The sequence below is a fragment of the Drosophila mauritiana genome, chromosome X, assembly GCF_004382145.1.
Source record: "Drosophila mauritiana strain mau12 chromosome X, ASM438214v1, whole genome shotgun sequence".
NCBI lineage: Eukaryota > Metazoa > Arthropoda > Insecta > Diptera > Drosophilidae > Drosophila > Drosophila mauritiana.
The window spans coordinates 4,814,824-4,835,583 of record NC_046672.1 but is presented as its reverse complement, the minus strand read 5'-3'; the positions used below and the strand labels follow the sequence as shown (position 1 = coordinate 4,835,583).

The 20,760-nt window shown below is 38.4% G+C and overlaps 1 long non-coding RNA gene across 1 annotated transcript in view; it reads left to right on the top strand.

The window, feature by feature from the left end:
* The window catches only part of LOC117146681, a 54,220-nt gene that overhangs the window by 27,751 nt on the left and 5,709 nt on the right, over positions 1 to 20,760 (top strand). The window contains exon 3 of the long non-coding RNA XR_004459815.1: positions 18,294 to 18,427. This is a non-coding gene — a long non-coding RNA (uncharacterized LOC117146681). The remainder of the gene's footprint in view (positions 1 to 18,293; positions 18,428 to 20,760) is intronic.

Here is a 20,760-nt window from a genome sequence, read left to right as displayed (position 1 = left end):
ATTATATTGATGAGCTACAGCCCGAAAATGTTGGTTGGCTGATCTAAAAACACGATATAAATGCAGCCATTAATATATATATTTTTGTGCATTTAACATATTTATTCGCCCAGAATCGTTCAACTCGTGTGTAAATGATTTGGATTTTTATGTGATTTGGTTTATGACAGCGCAGGTTGTCTTTGAAACACGTTTCAGAAATGACAGCAGGAATATTTAAACATCTAATCAAAAATTGTATCTTTTGAATCAAGCTCATTATGTTTACGACGCTAGTTTATGTATATTTCGGTTTACTTTGCATTTCCAAAATCTATTCAGAACTTAAGAAATTTTCTTTAGAAATGTTTGAAAGACACGTAAATGTTGGCCAACAAACAAAGTTTTGAAATTTAGTTTAAGAACCTATAGCTGATTTACTCAGTCCATCTCACCGAAGTTTTTTGCACAGATTATTTGTATTTATCTTGTTTTTTTTTTGCTTTTGGCTGGCCTGCAGATTTTTGCAGTTCATTGGACTGAGTCAAAAACCAAGTCGCCAGTGTCTGCTGACTAAGTGAATGAGTCGCCATTGTTGTTGTTATTATTATTATTATTATTATTATTTTTCTTGTTCTCGACGTTGTTGTTTCTGCGGCGCATCAGCCGCGAGAAGAAAGAAATGTGGCCCAACAGAGCAAAAATACAAATAAAATACAGGAAAAAAAAGCGAGACAAGACGAAAGGCTTTACTTATAAGAGATAAATTAGCGCGATTTCCGAGATGCTTGGCTTGGCTCCTCACACGCAACAAGTCGAAAGTCATAATGACTAATGATTTCAATGTGGCCAGAAATTGTTTAGCTCACTGATTAAAAAATAAACCACATTTTGGCATCTCCATGCCGCCTATGTATCAATTTAAAAACTAACATTTATTTTAATTCCACTTTGATTGCTAAATTCCGCCTCAATTATATGGCATTAATCAAAATGTGAAGCATATTTTATGGCAAGCGTTAAACAGTTAACTAGCCAAAGTATGCAAATCATTTGATTGCAGTTCAAATCGCTTGTTAATTAAATATTTGCGATTTCCTTGACGCAGGCTGGGCTATTTTAGTTGATTTGATCGATGGTGATTAGTTTCAGCATTAATTGGTTATGTTGGTAGGAAAAATATGTAATGTAACTAAACAACAAGCACAGTACTTATATTTCTTTGTCTGCATAAGTTGTGAATTTATATATGCTTACAGATATTTTCCATCCGGAATTTCTGTTTTTGGATCAAATTTGATTTGCGACTGAATTGATTGAGAATGAAACCTTCCTGTGTTGTTCATTTCCGATGGCATTCAAATACCGCTGAACTCTTTAGTATCTCGAGCGGCAATTAGCATCCAAAAGATTGCTCTGCGCTGATCTCGTTAGATGATATTCAATTTTAATTTCAGTTTCGGTTTCGTGCGGGACGTGAGGCACGCACAAAACGGCAACTCCAAGACAAATTGTAGGCTCAACTACACTTATTTTCCTCACTTTTTGTGTTTGGTATACATATATTTTTTTTTTTGGTAGTTGGAGCGGCTTAGAAAATAACGAAGCAAACGATTGTCTGTCGACCGGCCTTTTTGGCCTTGGCCTTGACGTCGGTTATTGGCAGCCATAAACTAAAATTAAGCGAAACGTTTTCAACAAAAAATGCCTCACATACAACTAAGAAAAAACAGAAAAAAACACATCTCTGCAAATTGCGTAAAGAGTTTTTTAATTGCCCCCCGCACTGAAAAGCTCAGATCTCGAAATTAAACAAAGCCCAAAACGAACAAACTATATATACACACATATATAAAAAAAAGTGTGAGACCCCCTGTGCATATATGAATATAGATTTATAGACAGCCAAAAATGTTTTCCCCGGATGTACCTGTTGCTGCAGGAAATTCACACGTGAAATGTTTAATTAATGAACAAGAAAATGAACAAAAATCCGAAATCGAAATCTCGATGACAAAATTCGAAGGAAATCATTTCGGGGGGCTAAGATACTTGTCTAACGGTAACTGGTTGTTTGCCACTTTATCGTTCAATTGGCTATCAAACTGTATTTGAAGCAGATACTTTAAGATGCTTTCTTATTTAATGAAGATATTTGCGCAAAAACATGAAGAAGTGACAATAAATAGCTAGCGGTATAGTTAAGTTACTTAACGGTTGAAACGGCAATGTCAAGGCAATTAAAATCATTCGATTGCTAAAACTTATGAAATTCCACAAACGATCAGTAAATAAAGCTGTGAGGGAGCAATGGACACCAGTTGTCAGCAATTCATCGTCATCGCAAAATGATGAAATTAATTGTAGAGTATAGAGATTTTTTTATTTTTATTTTGAAGACAACTATCTGTAGTGTGAAATGGCTGAGAGAAAATAAAAACTAATCTAGAAAGAACCGACTTAAGATTCGCGATTCTCGAAAATACACAACGGAAACGACGGCGCCCAATCGAAAATAAACATTAATTATTGCCATCAAAAACCATTTCCCTTCGTTTTCAAACTACATACATATGTATGTACAATATCCGAAACTCAAAGTAACCGCAAGAGAAGATTATGATTTGTGCGACTTGAAACAGAAAACTTTGCCAGATGGTCGGCGCTTTAATTAGATGGTGTAAGAATAAGCATACATCAAATATGTATGTGTGGGTCTTTTCATATGTACTGTGTGTTATATAAACTACCGCACAACATGCGAAATTCTCACGCAACAGAGCAAGACGCTGGAAAAAAAAATAAATAAAAAGCAGGAGGGAAATAGACAAATAATAAGCGAGTTGAAAGAGCGCAGAGAAGCAGAAATTCTGGCCAATAAATTTCAATGTCACTTACACTTGATTTATAAACCAACAGCAAATTGGATAAAGACGGCAGCAAAATGGGGGGGAATGGGAATGGGAATATCCAGAACTGTAAATGAAGAAAAGAAGAGTTAATCTAATTACTTCCTCATTGATTTCAAGTGCATTTGAGCGTGCTGAAATTAACTTCGTGGCCAGGAAAAAGTGCAATCAAAACAGAAAATACTCATTATGATGAATTCATTATGCGGCAAGCTGGAATTAACTAACTGCTTGCTAATGCTGCTATCATAAATATTTAGTTAAATTCCCATAAATAACTTCAAATAAATAAATCTGATAATCCGATGAAAAGTAAGCAAAGTATTTGAAGAATCCCCTGGAGAATCGCTTTATGATCCTTTAATGGGCTAAATTAAAGTGCTGTTCTTTCTCTGTTTTTCGTTCTGGTAACGATGCACACAGCTACTAAAAAAAAGTTGGGCATTGTAACATTTTAATGGAGCAACATTTTGTGGCCAAAAATGGACTGCAGTTGTTGTTTTTGAGGCTTGAGGCCAATGAAAAGCACTTGTTGCCAACTTGTGGTTCCTCTGATTCGAATTCAGATTCAGATTTAGATGCCTCTTTGCCACAATGAGCTTTCATTGTAATAACAAAACAGAAAAAAGAGAGAAAAAAATTAAACAATGGGCAAAGATTCTCGATGTTCTTGTTGTTGTTGTTTTTGTTGCCCCTGACTTTGTGGCATGGTAATGATGTTGTTGGTTACTGCAAAAAAAAGCAACAACAGAGCGATTCACACGAACTTCAACACTCGAGGCAGCAACAACAATCATGGCAGGCAAAGTGTTTGCCTTTGTTGTGATACTCTAACGCGAGGGTATTTGGATTTTGGTGTCTTTTGATAACTCTCGGTAAATTGTGTTTTAATTTTGAATTGACCAATACGGAATTAGCATTAACAATTTAATATATGTGCATTTATTTAATGAAAATAAGGGGAATAGAATATTCGACTTGCCGAACTGGCATTTTCTGACTCTTATTTTTGTTGCAAATCACACAATGGACTTGACAGCAACAACAAGCCTACAAAGTAGCAGCAATGCTGCAAAAATCTATTTCCATTTCAATAAGAAACGAAAAATGTTGTATTTGGTTTTAATGTTTATTTTTTTTTTCGCAGTAGTTCTGTTGTGTTATTTTTATTGTAGCTGCTACTTTTGCTGTTGCTCATTGTTTGTTCTTGTCACGCTGCTCTGCACAAAACAGCGCGGAAAAGGGGGAGTGGGGCATGGGCGTAGGTAGGCGGCTTGCGGGGGGCGTGGCATTGTGTGTTTGTTAGAATTCGCAATCATAGAATTTGTGCTAAGTACACACAAACACACAATGAATTTGAGTTTGTTCTGGTCAGTTGATGTGTAATTTGGTATTTAAATTCTTTTGTGGGTTTCCCAAAAAGCAAAAAAAACATGCCTCTCTATCTCCGCCCTTTTTTCTCGCACCTCTCCCTTTATGGTTTGTAAGTCGAGCAAAAAAGGTGAATTTTGAACTAAAAACTTGTACTCCCTGTTTCTTCTTATTTTATGAAATAAATCCCAGGCATTTAAGTTTGCTGTAGTGACAAATTTCAAGTTCGTTGCCTAAGTCTTTCGTTTTCGTGCCACAAAAAAAAAAGAAGCACGGTTCACTTCAGTTCATTTCATTTCATTTCATTTCGTTCGACTACAGTTAGCCAAGTCAAGTTCGCCCCTTTGCCCGGCTTCTGACCAAGTACAAGTTCTAATGAAATTTGTCAATATAAATTCGCAGAATTCCAACGAGCGAAACAAAACAAAAAAAGCGGCCAAAACAGGGATCATAAAAATAAAACGAGTCAACAAGCAAAAGCGTTTGGTGTTGTTACGTGCCAGTATGAATCAAATTTACTTTTTTACCGTTTTAAGCGAAAGGAGAAGATGGCAAATATATGTACGCTCAAATTTGTTAAGTCAACAAAAAAAAAAAGAAAAAAACAACTGAACGCCGAAATACAAAGTATGTGACACTGAGAAAATATTTCATTTATATCGAGATGATATAATAAGAAAAATACGATGAGTACAACGCGTAAATATACATTTATTTCTACCAAATATATTCATTTTTTATATTTAATTTATTTTTTATATTTTAACTGCGTTTTAAAGTTTGAAATTTTGTTCAATGTAAATGTGATGAATTGTACGTGAGTACATATGTATGTATGTACATAAGTGGAACAGTCGAGAGTCCAGTGGAGCTTGAGTTCGCTTCAGTCATTGTCATTCTCGAAGAATTTTGTGATTTTTTCGGGATGTATAGAGGAGCCACCTTAAAATACGGATTTTGCTGCATATACGAAATAAAAAAACAAAAAACTGGTCAGACATGCGAAACAAAGTGTGGGCGTGCTACATTTCGTCCGCTGATTTTTGGTGATTCTCGTCACAAGGTCGTCAGAGAAATTTCGGGTACGAAGGTTCTCTAGAATCTCTTTAATATACATATATTTACTTATGGCATTATTACTGAATATAATATTGTTGCCACAAGCAAATTATCAGCTTTTAATAAAATATTCTCTGAAACCAAACAAATTGCTCTCTTATCTCGCTGCATTCATCTGTACATTCTTGAGTGATTAGTGGTGCTGGAAAATTGAACTTACGAGACTGATGTGGAACAGCCTAGCCTATAAAGCGACTGCCTTAAATTAGATATGCACTTAACGCGATGAAAACATTAAAAATGCATCGCATCGCAGCCGACGTGGCTGCCGACTCAGCTCCTGAGCTCCTCAGCTCCCACGACATTGGCTCGGCAAAATATATACACATACTATATATATATAGTGTAGATGTTGTAGGGAGAGAATACCCCACTCGGAAGGTGCCACACCACCAGGCCACTGCAGCAAAATAATAATAAAGAAAAAATAAAAAAAACCGAGAGAAAAAACAATTGCTCACCCACCGACGCCACCGCAATGAACTCATGGAATAATTATCCTATGAATGAGCAGTTTGCATGATCATTGCCAAAGCTTCCGCTTTTGTTTTCTTCTCTTTCCATTTTTCCCTTTTGTTGTTCTTGGTGTTGTTCGTTTTTATTTTTAATGTTTTTTTTTGTGTGTTGTTGTTGCCGGCGTAGTTCTTTGCAATTACAGCATGAAAATGTTGCATTTAAGAGGCATTTTCGAGGCATTTTCCTATGTCATAGACACGAGAATTACTCACAGAATATATACCAACTAATTCAGCGCCTTTTTCCCATCAGTATACATACATACATCTTTTACCTATGTTTATATGTATGTAGTGAGTAGAATTTGCCTTTTATGAATTCCGCTCATGGTAAAAGAAGTTCGACTAAGTGATGCGCATATAAATGTCGAGCACTCGACGCTGATCCACTCCGAAAGTCTTGAGTTCTTGAGTTCTGTTGGTGTTCGGGTAACGAGTGGTACATTCCACGTTCTGCAATAAAACTATGCAAAATTATGTGTAGCATTCGCTGATAGAATTCTCCCATGATGTTAGGCCACCGAAACTTGCACAAATTTTAAAAGCCAAAGACCTGCAATGATGAAATATGCCCAGACATTCCATATGGCCATCTAAATATATTTATTCGAGCCGGTTGTATACATGGCCAATTATTATGCCCAGAATGCAATGTGCGCTATGCTGCAGTTCAATATGTTGCATCGCAAGCAACTGAAAGAAGACGACAAAATGTGAACCCAAGCTAATCATAAATGCCAAGCATTATCCTCTTTTTCGGCAGAGATCGTAAATAATTTATTTATTAACTTTGAAGTTCTGTTCCTCTAGCGTTCGTTCTTGAACTAAAAATACTTTTGTAACATTGGAGCTTCAAAGCTTTAATAAAGCTGTGTTGGAAAACACCGAAAATACGATCCCAGCTTTTTTTTATTTTTTTTAATGGCATAGCAAGTAAGAATCAGTTTTCAACCTTAATCCCCTTCAGTTTATTTTGCACATTGACTGTCATATATCAGAGCTCGGTTTTAATTGGCTTCCTATGGTTTTTTTTGTGTGTGACTTACTTTTGCTGGGTTTTCGGTTTCCAAATGATTCAGTGGCTGCATTCTGCCACCCCACCCACTCTCCATTTCTCGATATCGGGCTGAATGTGGGTCTGTGTCTGGATTTCGGGACCGTTGTCAAATTCGACTCGCAATATGCATAAATTTTCGAAAAAAGAAAAACGAATTGCTGCGATGCGCGAAGCGAGTGAACAAAGAAAAACGTTTGTCATATGATTAATGAGCAACACCCCCTCGCTTTGTTGCTGTTTTTTGTATTTTTTTAAGCCTTTAACATATTGCCCATATAATATTGAGCACAGATGTTGAGCCGTTGCAAAAGTAGCATAATTATAAAGTATTTTGTTGGCCCGCTCGAGACATTTTGTTGCAACAAGGTTAATGTATTCAATATGATTTTTAAACAATAAACAGCTTTGCTGGTCATTGTCCTTCTCCTCATAAGATCCTGGATCAAATTGATGGGTGTTACAAGGATTAAAAGTCGTACGCTTGCGAGCAAACCGCAAGAGGGGCGGCACCGCAATGGGCGTGTCCTTGTCTGCTCAATTGAACGTAATTAATTTGCGGTCACTGTGTGGAATGGAGAATGATTGCGAAAAAAGCAGAACACAATCATCACAATTTAGCACAAAGCTTAAACAAGTGTTCTCATTAATAGAACAAATGTAATCAATTAATATGCGATGCAGCGTTATTTTATAAAATATAATATTTCATGATACACTTTTAGCGCAGTCTTGTGAAATTTATGTGAATATTTGCATTTTTACTCAGACATGACCACAAAGTATTTCTTTGTGTGCACTGATTATATTTTTTGGAGTGGCTTTTGTCGCATGGGCGTTGTCACAATTTGTTGAAAGTCGGTTCAACGAATTTCTTGGCCGGGCGCTTCAGCCTGACCTTGAAATGATTTCCTCCTCCTCCGCTCCACGATTTTGCACCAGATCCCAAATCGCAGCGGTTGCAGCTGTTGTTACTGACTTTCATTTGTCAGACCGTTTTCAATTTGTATTTGCCGCAATTTACTTTATTTGGCTTACGTGTGGTTTGTTAACAACAAAAACAACATCGCTGCATTTTGGCATCGTCTTCGTCATCGTCGTCGTCGAGTCAACGTCATCTTCTACCGGAACCCCATTCCCCGACCCACCAATCCCCAATCCCGAATTCCCAATCCCAACTTATCATCCACAAGCTGCTTCGCCATGTGGGTTGGATTCAGCTATCAGAGTTCCCTGGAGTTCGTAATACCCTTAATTACCCAAAATTTGAAACATATTATTTGAAATATTTTTTGAAATTCAGAAACTGAATTACTTTAGGTAAATACTTCAAGATATTTACTTAGATACTATTTAAGTAAGCTGTGCACAGGAAAGAATATCCAAACGTCGATTTCAGGAAGCATAATCACCAACCCCATGAAAATACCCTCTATACTTTCAACTCACAAAGTGCCCGAAAAAATCCGGAAAAAAAAGTACGAAGAAAAATGGCCAAAAATGTTCTGCGTTTTAATTTGAAAGCCGCGCACACACAAAAATTGTAACAATCAGCGCCGCACGAGCAAAAAATAAAAAAAAAGCCAGAATAAAATAATGTACCGAATAAAAAAGCAGAGCCAAGTGCAGAAATAATGCCGAAAGAGGAGGAAAATGTGCGGACAACAATTTGTGGCGAGCGCACAGCTGCCTGCCTCCAGTGGCTCTCATGTTGCACCTTGCAACTGCAGTGGTGCAGTGGTGCGGTGGTGCAGTGGTGCAGGCCAACAACGCCCCACAAACAATCACTTACAAGCTGCTAAATTGCATAATCACCCAAAAAGGAATCAACGGCCGCAAGGAGTTGAAATCGTTTTGCACTGCAAGAAAAAATCGAGACAATTCTTTGATAGAGAATCCTGCGCACAATCATTACATTTGTTTATTTTCAAGCAGTATTTATTTATATTTAGATGCCTTACAATTAGCTTTCATTAGAATTGTTATTAGTGTTTCTCTTTTTAGAGGAGATAACTATTTGAATTGAACGCGTTTTTGTGAGTGCAAAAAGAGGAGTCCCCGATATTCTGGGTTGGCTGCATTTGCCGGAATAATTGTTGCCATTATTTGCTCAAGGAATGACACACACAAACGCGCGCAGATGCAGATGCAGGAGCAGCTGCTCCGATTAACCACAGATAAGATATCATAAAGCGGCGATACTCCGCCGCCCCGTTCCCCTCGAGAGCACCCCCCTCCCCATTTTGGCCAGAATTTGCACTGATTATCTCGGCGGCGCACTTGAGCGCAATTTGCAAAGCAAACAAAGGCCAAAACGAGTCAAAATCTCTTGGCCAAGTTATTCTTTCTTTTTTTGTTTCACTGGCTGCTGCCACAAATGAAATGCAATCAAAATGCCGCCGCATCTTCGCCGTCTCTTTCGCCTTATCGTTTGCCGTCTCACTCGCGCGGTGATCAGTGCTTTTGTTTTGCGGCTGCTCTTTAATTTATTTACACTGGCCAAAATGCCACACCCCATTAACATTAGCTGCGGACGTAAGTGCATTTGGAGGAGCACCCTGGAAATGTGATTTGCCATTTGAGAGAGTATATTGGCTGGCTGAATTATAAGTTTTACTAGTTGAAAGAGCTCATTTAGCCCGAGCTCATAGAGGTAACATGTTTTCCTTAACACCTCGATACATTCTATAAATCAAAATCCTTGGAAAGGATATGCATGCAGTCGAGTTGAATTTCGCCGAGTGCAGCTGTTGCAGGTCCACATTAGGGCAAAAGCCTTTTATTAAATTTATGTTTGATCAACTTGCGGCGTAAAATCATTTTGTGAGATTTTTTTTTTTTATATTTTTCTCCGTCCATTCGATCCTTGTGTTTGTTATTTTCTGGCCAAATGGCATGAAAGCGAAAATTTGATTGCAGACTTGGTAACAGATTGCAGGCACTAAAAGGCAGCTGGATGAGATAGTGGGCATCCTCCTGCGTGGATGGGGGGCACACCAGATTTAAGATGGGGTATGGGATGTAGTGGGGGGCTGGAAGTCTGTCTTCTGTTAGCCATATTGACGATACTCCAAGTAACGGTGCCGCGCAGCCAAAGCCAAACTATAAAATCATTTAAAATGCATAAAAACTAATTTCGCTGATTAATTGCCACCTTGTGTGATGCTGGTGCTGATGCTGCTGTCGCTCGTGGCTTTTGATGGAACTGGTGTGTAAAAACGTCGATCGGGTGGATAGAACCCCCATCCAAAGTCATTGATTTTATTTTCTCCCATTCAATATCCTTAGTCCAGTGGCAGTCCATAAATTGTTCGGGTATCTTGGCTACGTTCCAATGTTTTATGAGCTTTGGAACGAAGCAGTTGGGGTTTTTTTCTCTTGGGGAAAATTAGCTTTTATGTCAAAGTGGCATTGTTTTTTTATTAGCTAACTAAAAATGTAATTAAGAAATTATACTGATTTTCATGCATCATTTGTATGTTCTAGTCTTTGAAAATAATAAACAAATATGGAAATGTGGTAATAATATTAATAAATTGGTCAAAATACGTCGCACAACCAAAAGAATGACTGTTTTGAGCAGCTTTGCTAACGATACGCATCACTTTTTGTCCGACTTTGAAAAATTGATTTTTTTTTTTACGTTTTCACATTTTTTAAAAAATCGTAAAAATTTGAAAATAAATTAAAAATTTTTGTTTTTTAAAATTTAAATGCAAATTGATTAGGATTTGATTTACGAGCTGAACGAGGTATGACAATCCATATTTGGAGCATTATTTCAAATTTATGATAAGAAAAACTAATTTATTTCGTATGAATATTTAGCTTAGGTTTTTCTAAACATAATTATTTTTCTAATCATGTAGTTCTATAACTTACCTCCCTTTTGAATTTTCATCATTATTTTTAAAGTTTTAAAGAGTATCTCAAGTAACAGAGGAAATTTGTTTGAGCTTTTCGCGCTATCTCGTGTTGCGGTATCATCGGCTTCTCCCGATCTGGTTGCCTCATATGTAATGCAAATCGAGTTGATTGAAAATTAATGTAAACACGTATGGGACACTCCACTTTGCTGTCGCTACTGGCGCAAACGTTTGATTTTCCATTAAAAACTAAATAAAGATGACGGGTAGGTGGGACGGGGGGTGGTGGCTTCGAATTTTCCTCAGTAGTCAACTTGATTTTTAAACATCATATCAGCCCTTTTGTTAAACGACGATGAGAAAAATACGCTTTTAAATACTTTCGATGTCTCGAATGTGTTGATAACACCTCCCGAAAATGTCGGCGCTTTGTCCACGCATATTAACCTATCACGAGAAACAAAAGAAAAGCTACCAACTAACTAACGGCTATTCTCTTGTCCACTGCACCAATCTAGCATTTTCATTTTTCTTTCGGCCTAATGAGTTTGAAACGTTTAATTTTTCTGTGAGACCAGTTTAACATGCTTAAATAATGGACTTAATTAATATTTATAAATGCAGCTGCAACGAAGTTGGTGGAATCCTTAAGTTGGACTAAACCAAATGGATTTTCATTGCCGATTTATTTAAATTATTTGCTAGTGCCTTTGATATTTTCTGCTATATTAACAAATGATTAATTATTTTATGATTTCAAATAATACAGGTTTAATACAGGCATTAGTTTTGGCTTGTTTTAAAATGGTTTCTTATTCACGAAGTGTGAACAAACTTGTATCTTGATTTGCATTAGCATAATACTATTAACCCCCCACTCTACCTCCATCGCATTTTGGTGTAATTAAAGTATCATTCACACCGTGTGTTCGCACAATCTAACGGTATTTTGCTAAAATAATAATAATGAAAAAAAAAAAAAAACATACAAAAAGGAAGAACAAAACACAGCACAAAACAATGCCAAAAAAAGAGTTGTCGTTCGTTGCTTCCGTTGAGTTCGTCCAACTGGAAGAAGAAGCAGTCACGGCTCCCCTTCAATGAGTCAACATAAACAAAAAAAAAAAAAAAAAAAATGAAGGAAAAACATTTATTAACAATTTCATATTAATAGTTCCTAACTTTATTTATAAAGAAGTCATATTGCAGCACAAAAATATAATTGTTTAATATTTTATTACAGCTTCTAAGCTCTTTAAAACAAATAATAAATAAGCTCTACGTAAAATTCGAAACTTGAAAATTTTTTTAAAAATATTTTCCTGTTTTTTCTTTCTCCATGTGTCTTTTTCTGGTGGCCGCTGCTCATTCGCTCTGTCGACCTGTCCACGGTTGACAATTCTCTTAGTCTTTGACCTTTGGGGGTTCATAATTGTGTGGCCCCGTCTCTTTCTGGCCCCCCATTTTCAGCGCTCTCTTTCCCTCTGGGACAATTAACATGAACTTTTAGCTTTGCTTAATTACTCGACGCTGACGTTGTCGTTGTTCTAAAAGTGACGCAAAAAAAAAAAATACACAAAACCAAAGAGCCGAAAAAATGCCAAGAAATAAGGAAACTTGAGGTTAATTACATTTTGAAGAGCACAGCAAAAACAAATTGAAATGTTGCCTGCTCTTTTTTTTTTTTTTTGTTTTTAATGGCTCAGAAAAAACAACAATGCAATAAGTACACAAAATCAGTGTGACAATTATGTAAATGGACGCACTTGGCGCTGTGTGAACTTCTTTTATTTTCTTGTTGTTGCTGCTAAAAGGTTTGCTAAGTGAATTTGTTGTTGTTGCTGCTGCTGAAGGTCACACGAAGCACGTTGACGTAGAAGTTACCGTTAAGTGTTTCGGGTCAAATGCATCGCGTTTGTGTCGCAAGTCATTCGTTTGCCAGCAGGGCGATTAGCAATACTATCTGAAAGGAAATGAATACACTTTAGTATTATTAGTGCTTTATATGTAACATTCTATTCTCGATGGTCTCATTTGCAATATTTCGTATATTGAGTATTTATATTACATAACTAAGCACAAGTTTTAGACTTTAACAAGACTTGCCAATCTGTTGTTAAACTCTTTCTAAGAAGCTTTCATTTAGCGCCCAGTCCAGTCACTTCCCTTCAATGGCCCATTGAAATGACCCTCACCCAAATGGCTATTCACTCAGCCCTGGGGCACGCAAACTATAATTATAAAATATATGTTACATAAAGCAAGAGCCGAAAGAAATTAAACCAAAGTTGAGAAGCACTTGGGCGCTCAGCTGTATTTTACACACATATACATATATGTTTATAAATATGCGGCCCGCTGAGCTGGTAAGCACGAGAATTTCGCATAAAATTATCCAACTGCGGAGGATGGGAAAGACGAGCGATCTGATCCGCTGACTTCAATATGAAGTTAATGCGCTCATAGGAAGATCACACAAAAAGTATATATAAGATATATGAAAAAGCCACTTTGTGGGAATAACAGCAAACGTAGTAAGCTGCAAGAACTTGAAAGGCGGAAGAACGACGGAAGCAGGCGACAAAACATGAATAAATATGGATACACTTAGGCAAATATTTGCTTTTCTATGCTATATATAAATATATATACTATAGGAAGGCGTACTACCAACTTTACAACATAAGCTGCTGCTACTTTATACGTTTACTTCGATCATAGTCGTATTTTCTTGCAGTGCACTGGGTAAGCCGCGAACAGCAGTAGGTAGTCCGCGTAATAAAGAAGAACAAACAAGCAGCTCAGGAATTATGAACTCCACCAACTTGGGCGGCCGTCCACTTTAAAAGCAATAAAAAAACCTCTCAATCGAACTTCCGAACTTTCGACAAGTTTTGATCGCCTTTTTTGTCAAAGTTTTGTCCAATGACCAAAAACTACAAATTATGTGCATGCCAGCGAGGCTTAAAGTCCCATTTTTATCGGGTCAACAAATCAGCAACTAAACGATCGCACCGGATAAAAAAAAAAAAATAAAGAAAAAAAGAGATCGCATTGGGGAGCCCACACGTCTGGAAGTTCTTGTTTAGATGCGTAGGATAAAGATCGTCGATCGGAATGGAAGTGGCTTCTTTCACATCGTTTTGTTGTCTTGGGCTGAAAGAAGGATTTTCGGAACCAGCTCTTTAGAACATTATTGGACTTAGGGAGATCAGCATGATTTGTCTTCGATCTGTTGTTTGTGCTCCTACGTGGGGACAACTTCCTGTGGGCAGTGAAAAGGCCTAAACTCAAAGGCTTAACATAGTTTTCAATATGCATTACAACATGGACCAAATCCGTTCAAGATCTGTGCCCGATTCGGGCCCCAAAATGTGTTGCAAATGAAAACGCCACCACCCAAAGGCCATAAAGCGATTCAAAAGCGAAATAGTTCACATAATTCCATTTTATGGATCAAGAAACAAGACGTGCGGAGAGATCGTGTCTGGGGATTTCAGCGCAGGATGTTTAGCATTGGTAAATGTGCGTTTATAAATTTAAAAACCTATAATAAAGTCATTTGCTGCGGTCGGCCATTTGGCCACTTGGCCAGCAGCAATGCGCTCGAAAAGTTGGCAGCCAGGGGAGTGAGTCTCGGCCGACGCAGTCTTTTGGCCAAGATCGTTACGCATGCGTCGAAAGAGGGAGAAGGCAGCTAAAGCTCCGCCAGCGAACACGGCAGACAGAACAGACAGCAAAGTGAGTAAAACAGACACACGGACACAAAAGCAGCAAACAGAAAACAGAAAAACCGTCGACAGGCGACAAGTGCCTTGGCAACAACAAATGGCCAAGCAAAAATAGTTCCTGGAGTCAAAATCAGCTCGAATGGCCAAGAAGGACAAGTCGACTAGTCTGGTGATCTGGTGATATGCATCTAAACCAAATGGAAATAATAATATATATAGTGCTCTTAGTTGATTGAATATTTAAATATTATTATTTTTTTTTTTTTTAATTTTTTTTTTTATATTTTTTTTTTTATAGAGTCATGCTTACATTCGAGTGGGGTATCTTCGTCGTCGTCTAGAATCGTGTGCTTGCATTGAAATCTCTTGCTTTACACTCCCTGCAGATATAGACAACGACGGCAACAACATGTCACACTGATTATTGTGTTCAATTTTAATTTGTGCAACATTTTGCGATGTTTGCAGCACGATGCCATTGCCATTGCCATTGCCATGGCCATTGCGATGTGGTTGTGTTGTCTGTCTTGCACTCGTTTCATTTGATGGCCCCAAATGTTTTGGGTTCGCAGCTGACGATTGCCAGAGGATATCGGCGATCGGAGGGGCAACCAGCTATAGCTATGGCTATCGAGTTTGGAGTTTCGGGCTCGGACCGATGCAATCTACTCTGGCCAGTTATCGACTTTCTTTTAACCGTTCGAACAATGTCAAGAACTTTGCCACTTGTTTTGTTTGTTTCGGTTTCGCCTTTTGTTGTTTGCCCGCTCAATTGACGGTTCGCAATTGATTATTTCAAGTTTTTAATGCCATGCGACACCCACCGATAAAGCGAAGTGAGTAAATGGATTCGAATCGAATCGAATCGAATCGAATCGATCAAATCGCAATGCAAATGACAAAAGACCCGTGTACTTAGACATTGTTTTGTGGTGTTTCTGCTTTTTGTTTGCCTTTTTCATTCCATTTGATCTGGCTTTGTTGTCCGGCTGCCGTTGATATATTTTCTCACAATTAAGCGGACAAACGAGCGCGCAGGCGAACCGGCCATCAGTAATCAGCATCAGTGGACAGTGGGGCAAATGCGAGATGTGCAGTGGTATCCGCCACATTCGCACACCAGACTACAACATTTATCGGGAAGAAAATGCACAAATTCATAAATTAAATTCACATTTCGAACTGTAACATTGTAGCAACAAACTCGAGCAGTTCTCCCTTTTAGACCATTTATGTATTTAAGTAAGCCAGAAAATTGTTGTACACACGGGCGTATCAAATACGTTTCGCATATGGCGCCTTAGATCGCCCATTGTTTGTGTTTTTATTTATTTATTTTTTTTTTTACTTTTTTTTTATTGTTTTTATCGTTGGTGGTGCAGCTGCTGCCCAAGAAACTTGGAGAGCCACCAAAATGGCAATCGGCAGTCAAGTCAAGTTGAGTTTGAGTTGAGTCGGGCCGCAAGTCAAGTTGGCTGAAAGTCGCTAGAGGATAGAGGGGAGGGGGGCTCAAAGCGAGAAGAATGACCAAAGTGATTTTTAATTGTCAGCCTCAAGTGCTGTTCGAATGTGTGAACTTAATAAATCTCTGCGAATACGAGTATCTCGCTTTGATTTCTCTTCACACACTCAGGAAAAGTCTTTGCGATACTGCAGCCTCGTATTAGAAATTTGTAAAGTATTGTAAGTATTCCAACTTAAAAGGAAAATTTATAATTTCATTTTGTTTTAAAAGTCATTGAATCAAGACTTTTTCATGGTGTAACAATTGACAATTGCTGGAGTTATTTTCATAATGCCTTAATTGAAACGCGACAAAAAAAACCGAATAATGATTATGCATATCAATTATGCTCTCCACCATGCGGGGGCGTTACTTGGATGATGGATGGCTGATGGTTGGATTGTGGATAGTGGACTGGGGTGCGATGGTGGATCGGCGGATCGCCCTTGGCTATCAATTGGTTGAACAGGTGCTCGAGCTTCACTCAACTCCCGCTGAGATCTCAATTCAAATCCACTTGCGGCCCGATTGAAATGGTTCCTTTCCGTCCGGATTGGATTGCAAGTGGTTTCTTTTTTGGTTTCGTACAACAGTTGATTGACGGTCTGGCAATTAGCCGTGATAAGTTTTAAATTGAGCAGAAAACAGAGTGACTTTTAAGGCGGAAGATAAAAACTAAGCTTCTTTGTAGAGCTATGCACGTTTATTACCGAATAATGTTTGCAACATTCAATTACAGCTCCTGTCTCGTATATTTTGTAATTATTGCCCTAACTTATTGCATTTATGTGGTGTTTAAGTGCCTATGTACACCAATGCCAGTTGCCAGTTGTCCATTGAAGCACTGAAATCCGAAACAGAGAACATCTAAATCTTGCTAAGAATTACCGGGTATACCTGTTGAAAAATTGGCTCGCGATTTATTCAAACTGCTGGTTGTGTTGTGGTAATTCCAATCCGCATTCTGGCGACAAAGTTGCCGCTAAAATGCGAATACTTTGCAAATTATAATTTGTGCAGCGATCGAACAGTTGGCCGTTAGCATCAGTTGGCCAATTGGAGCAGCAACCGGGCCATCGGGCATATAAACAATGGTTAATTGTGGCAGACTGTGGACACAAGTTGCTGAATTATTGGGCTTATCGATTGCCGCCTCTGCCTGTCAGCCGATATCAAGCCAATATGTTCAGGAATTTACTGCGTGCAAATGGATACTGGATACTGGTGGCTCTCAACCAGCCAACCTTCTTCTTTTTGGGCTCTTTTTTTCTTTTGAAATTTCGTTGGAGGTTCTGGCTGCTTGATTTCTTCAACTTTGTGCGTCTGGCTAATAGAATCATTTGGCAAAGTTGCCAGCCCGGTTGTGCAGCATTTTGACTAATTAACTGCAAAGTTTTATTGCAGCCAGCGAAGAAAAGATAGAAATGCTGCAGATGGAAGTTGCTCGCTTCGCAAGCGCAATTTGCACAGGAAGAAAAATGAATGCATTTTTGCGAGCTCGCAAAAAGGAAATATACAAAATTCTGCTACCAAAAGCAACAATTTATGTTCGATGGCTTTTCTCGCTACAATCGATTTCACACGATAGCTGGTTATCGAACTGCAGTTCTTCTATCTGTTTTCATTAAATGTCATCTTTCTGACATTGCGAATAGCATTTTATGGAAATTTAATTGGATGAAATTCTTGTAAAGTGGTTGCATTTTTTCCGCGTGTTTTGCTTCTGGCCCGGCCAGCATTTCCTGTCCATAATGTGGAGGCTCCTCTCGATGGGTTTTCCTCGTTTCTCACCCCCCAAACCTGGAAGCCAAGCGTTCTGAGCGGGGCGACGACAATCATAATCGGCATTGACAAACGCACATTGCGTATACTTATCGAGTGTAGCGCGCATATGCATTTCTACGAGTATTTTCAACTGGTATTACATGGATGGTCTTTGCGACGAGGGAAGGTGGAGGATGGATGGGGGGTTGGCTTTCAAAACATTCCCAAAGGTGTCAAGATTATGTGCATAAATAATGAGATTTTCAGACAGCACTGAGTGGGCTAATTAATTGATTTTGGCCAAAGGTTACCGCTGGACAAATACGACTAGGAAATGGAAAAGACCTCTTGTTCAATTCAAAATTTACCTAAAACTCTAAAAGCGTGTAAATCACACATTCTGTTTGCTCATTAATGTTGTCCGATATTTAACTCTCTTTTTATTGATGTTGTTTTTTTTTTTTGTTGATCCTGTTTTCAGCTCTCAGATCCACTTCAAGTGCGACTTTTAATTTACATGTTCGTGTCCGTAATGGAAAATCGCAATTTTTCAACAACTTCAAGGAGCTGCGAATGAACTGGAATGAAATGTTTATCAATTAGCGTGCAAAAATGGTAAATATTTGGATCGATTAGTGGAGCTCCAGTTTGCTCGATCGTTTTGACCATTACAAAAGTGGTAATCGAAACGAGTTCTGCCGTCTTGGCACAAAGAGTTTTCGTTTTAATATTAGTTTGGTCAATAAAGCATTAGTTCTCGGGGGAAATTAAATATTTCAAAGCATTTAGCGCTTAAATTCAATTTGATTTAATTACAGCCTGCGATTATAAACAATTTATTTCGTTTGTCTCTTGTCAGACGTGTGAATAGATAGATATCTTAATTTAAGCTACAACTTTTTTATCTAGTGCTCCATTTTCGAATCCAACTTCTGCTCGTCTTTTTGCTGTTGGCAATTTCGTAGTGCAAATTTTAACATAAAATTGATAGCACAAACATGGACAAGCGACAAGGAAAATCCGCAGACAATAAGCTAGGCAGCAATTGCAATTGTCAGCGGCACGTTATCAGCCAGGGGAGAATCGGAATAGGAGGGGAAGACTCTTGGGGAAATGGTTCTTAACAAAAAAGAAGGGGAAATAAGGGGAGACTCTGCGACGATAAAGCCCAAGTGTTTACGAGCTGTTTAGTGTTTGATGATCGTCGCTACGCGGAGCGGGACGAAAAAAAAAGTAAAGAAAAATCTCTGTCCTGTCTCCCCGGCCCGCCTTTTCCGCCGCCCATCCCTCCTTTCCATTTCCCCCGCTTATTTTTCCCGATCTGGAAAAACTTGTAACCTTGCAGCCTTGTCATTGTCATCATGCAGACAGCATAAAAGAGCTGGGAGCTGGGAGCCGGAGCTCTGGCCACTGCCAAAGCCAAGATCCCAAGCCAGAGGTTGGCAGGCGGATCGTGCAAATCTTGTTAGCATTTTCAGCCATTTCCTTTTTACATACAAACCCCCCAGAAGAGTGGGGGCAATATATATATATATATATATATGTATAATCTATAAGCTATAAGCTTGCAGGTAGAACAGCCACGAATAAAAGCGGTAATGCTGTCTTTTTCATATTTCGACTCGCTGGCTACCCGTTATGGTTAATAGAATATTTGAAATTCGAAACTGAGCAATTGGATAGAATTTTTGTGCAATACTTAAACTTATTGAATTAACTGCTATATCTTTTATGTACAAATTTATTTGGGAAATTTATTTCATATACCCCTCAGTCGAATGCGCGCCGTTGCGAGGTATAAAAAATATGTTTAAAAGAAAAACAAAAAATTATGTTCGATATCAATTTCGCGTGGACACATGCCAAGAGACACGCAACGCCACCAAACACGCGCACCACATTTTTCCGCAGCCCCATCCTCCCCCTCCCCCCCTTTTTTTTTTCTCTTTGATCGGTGGTAATTGAAAATCCCCAAAGAGAGAGAGACCAACCAAAAAAAAAAAAAAAAAAACCCGATGTTGTTTGCCTCTACTGCCCTCCATTGGAGAATGCAGATGCGAAGCAGGATGGAGGATGGGATTTGTGGATGGGTAGGAAGTAATTACGTCTGCCAGCGGATGGAATAGTTGTATACACCGGGCGAAAATAAACAATTAAACAGCTAATACTTCAATTGTCAAATAACAACGGCTGCTAAAGACAGTGTTTCATATTTCGAATGCTTAGCACATTTACTGCGAAATAATACGTTTTCTTCTCTGTGTAGTATGGGCGATCGAAGATCTCGAAAGTCGAGCAGGCAGCAGAAATTTGAATTAGCCGCCCGTCCGTGGGTAAATACATGCAAGATTTGTGCGTGTTATAGGCTGGAAAAACAGTTTTTCTAGCCCCCTTCCCACAAAAAAAAAAAAAAAATAAATAAATAAAGTAAATAAAAAGCAAGAATTCACAAAAAATAAAAATAAATGAGCGCAAAGCCCAGCCCATCGTGGTTTTTATTTCGCTGGCCCGAGGATGTGGGCGTGTTGGATCGCTTGGCGAGTGGGCTTAGCCTCGCAGATTGTTGGCTCAAACATTGGCTGTCCAACAGTTGTTGCCTTCTTGTAAATGACCGTTTAATGGAATTGTCATAAAATTCGATTACTAAAACCGATGCCGGTGCGTAGTCTTTATGCTGCGACTCTGGGAGTAGCGCAATGATTTGCTGTGTGGGTCGTTTTGACTTTATCTGGATGCTTGGCTTATTTGATGGCTTTGGATCACCTTAGAACCGGTGAAAAACGAGATTATCCATTAATAGAGCCAGCAGTTGTATTGCTCTCTTTTTTTATGCCCAGGGTTTTTAGTATGATTTTTATATGCGCTTGCATGGGGGATTACATTACCATCTTTCATAACACCTTTTATTGTTTCGAAAACATGCAGTTTTCTTTCTTTATATATTTTTG